Source organism: Mauremys reevesii, linkage group 12 (assembly GCF_016161935.1).
Source record: "Mauremys reevesii isolate NIE-2019 linkage group 12, ASM1616193v1, whole genome shotgun sequence".
Lineage (NCBI taxonomy): Eukaryota > Metazoa > Chordata > Testudines > Geoemydidae > Mauremys > Mauremys reevesii.
Window position 1 is genome coordinate 27,200,259 of NC_052634.1, and position 3,141 is coordinate 27,203,399.

At 41.8% G+C, this 3,141-nt stretch overlaps 1 non-coding gene across 1 annotated transcript; it reads right to left on the bottom strand.

The window, feature by feature from the left end:
* Positions 1-599: 599 nt before the first annotated feature.
* On the bottom strand, positions 600-816 carry LOC120376549. The gene has a single exon (XR_005587407.1). It is a non-coding gene; the product is annotated as a small nucleolar RNA U3 (small nucleolar RNA).
* Between the last annotated feature and the right edge of the window lie 2,325 nt (positions 817-3,141).

A 3,141-nucleotide genomic window follows, 5' to 3' on the forward strand; every position in this document is an offset into this window, starting at 1 on the left:
ACAGTGCAACGCTCTGGAAATCGATACTAGCCTCAGTACATGGGCGCACACCGCCAAATTAATGTGCTTAGTGTGGCCGCATTCACTTGACTGTTTCCAAAAACCGGTTTCTGTAAAATCGGAATAATCCCATCGTGTAGACATACCCTGACACAGCTTTAGAACCCTCTACCCACTATACGGCCAAGAGACAGCAACTCTCAGATCCTGTGTGGATTGTCTGATGGGCTTGGGGCCAAGAGCAAACTGCGTACCCCCTGCCAGAGCAGGAGAAGTAAAAATAGGGGCTTCCCAAAAAAAGGGAAGAAGAGAGAAGCAAGTGCAAAAGGAAAAGAACATGCAGACACAGAACCCTACCTAAATTCTGAAATAGATTACAAGAAAAAAAGAGAGAGAGCAGCATAAAGAAAATTTAAAAAACTTTCAGTAAGAACTGAATTAGAAACCTTTAAAACACCAGTTTTCACACTACCTTTACTTTTCTTCCAAATTCTACTAAAAGAAATTAAGACTTGCCACTAAACAACAGCTTTAAACAAGCTCAGATAACAAAAAAGAAAACCAAAACATTTATTTTTAAATTTGTTTTATAAGGACTAACCACTCAGTCTGTGTTCTCTTCTTCTCAACTTCCTAAAAGGAAAGCAAGAACAGTCATCAATAGCAGACAGCAGATGCACTAAAGCAACACTGTCCACACACTTCATGCTCAGAAGAGAACACTTTAACTCCTCATCGTGGTTAGCAAGGTCAGACACTTTCAACCACAATTCTCTAGTTACAAACTATAGAAAGGACCCCTGAAAGTATAGTCTTAATAAAGCTGTGCTCGGCTACACACCCAGGCTAATGTGCAAGCTTTCTTCCCATGGTGAATGTTTTCATACAAGGGTTTCACCCCCAGCGAATTAAAGAACAAAATCTAAAACCAGGTTCCCATTTCATTAAAGCACAATTGAGACAGCTTTAGAAGACTGGCCATTAGAAGATGTTTATGTCGCTATTTACAGAAACACACCTCCTGATTAGCATGTGGAGCTCCTAGCAACTAATCAAACCCTCTTGCTTTGCCATACCTCTCACAGGCTCTTCCGTACCACATGACAGCTTGTCAGGCACAGACAATGCGGACAGGTCAGCCCTTTCTAGCATGCTCCGTAGCTGTTTCTCTCCAGCTTGCTCTCAAATTCATCTGCACTAAAAGTTTTGCAGGGTTCTATATTACCAGTGGTACCTGCACTAAATCAGTGGGTCTCAACCTTTAGAGACACCTGTACCCCTTTCAGGAGTCTGATTTCTCTTGCATACCCCCAAGTTTTACCTCACTTAAAAACTACTTGCTTACAAAATCAGATGCAATATTTATAAAAATAAATCACTTGAATTGTACTTACATTTCAGTGTATAGTATAGAGAACAGTATAAACAAATCAATGTATGAATTTTAATTTGTTACAAATTTGCTAGTGCTTTCTATGTAGCCTGTTGTAAAACTAGGCAAATATCTAGATGAGTTGATGTACCCCCTGGAAGACCATTGGATACCCCTGTTTGAGAACCACAGCACTAAATCACCCTTACTTTTAGAACTGGTGCCACTTGAACCAAGGCATTCTGAACCAGTTCAGTGCTAGCAGACAGTGGCAACACAGCTGCACTAGGTCTGTTGTTCGTCCCTGCACAATTCCCACTTGGAAAGAAGATATCTTCTGGTCTGACCCTATTTACTATTGTGAGCTGCATAGGCAACTTTCTCTGTGTTATGTGAGCAGAATCCACACACTATATACTACCTGTATGGCCCTGAGGATGCCACATCGGCCGCAGCTGTTGATTGAGCCACAGGTTGAGAATCACTAGTCTATAATTTTGCAAAGTCCATTGCCACAGGCTTTTCCCCCCTGTCTGCTGTGAGACAAGAGCACATGAAATTCATAGCAATATAAATATGAGTGAAACCCCCCAAATATATTTACATAAAAACTAGACAGTCTCATTTTAAAACAAAGAAAAACACAGGCCACACAGGGAGTGGGGCAAGAGTCTCCAATGATTTATACCCTCTCCTACCCGCCATTCAGCATAAGAATTAACCTAAATGGATCATGACTATTTAAATAGAGCATCTTTCTCCTACAAAGCAGAATAAGACAAAAGGTTGAGGTTGTTCCCTTCACATTTGGGGGAGAGGGGAGGAGTAGAAGGATTTAGAGGCTCAATCCACTTCAGATTATGAAAGAAACCAAGCAGACTAATGATTTACTCAAAACCCATCCCAGCAAAAAGAAAACCAGACTATCTGCACCTAAGCGTTATGCAAGTTTCTAAATAAAGCTATTATATCTAACCTTCCTCATAACTAGATTTCTGGTACACTGAAAAAACTCCTTCTTTTATTCAGTATACAAAGTCTAACCACTCAGTCTGTGCTCTCCCCTCTCGCTTTTCCAACTAGCAGTCTATACAGTAACTCCTCACTTAACCTTGTAGTTACGTTCCTGAAAAATGTGACTTTAAGTGAAACAATGTTAAGCGAATCCAATTTCCCCATAAGAATTAATGTAAATGAGGGGGTTAGGTTCCAGGGAAATATTTTTCACCAGACAAAAGATTGTTTGTGTGTATATACACACACACACACACACACACACACACAGAGTATAAGTTTTAAACAAACAATTTAATACTGATACACATCCGAAGAAGTGGGTATTCACCCACGAAAGCTCATGCTGCAAAACATCTGTTAGTCTATAAGGTGCCACAGGATTCTTTGCTGCTTCTACAGAACCAGACTAACACGGCTACCTCTCTGATACTTGACAGTGATGATGATTGTGAAGCATGTGCAGTGACCGTGGTGCAGAGTGGAGTGTGCTGCCTGGGGTCCTCTCTGGCCCTAGCCCTGGGGTAGCCTGTCTGCACCCCAAGTTCCTTATCTCCAGCCCTGCCCCACCCCAGAGCCTGCACCCCCAGCACCCCAACCCTGAGCACCCTCCTGCACTGTCAACCCCTCATCCCCAGCCCCACCCCAGAGCCCTCACTTGAGGGGAAAAACACTCAATTTAAATTTGGTGGTCAGTTTGGAGTATCATTGTGTTTAGCACAATACTTGATTATTTTACACCCTTTAAAGTGTAT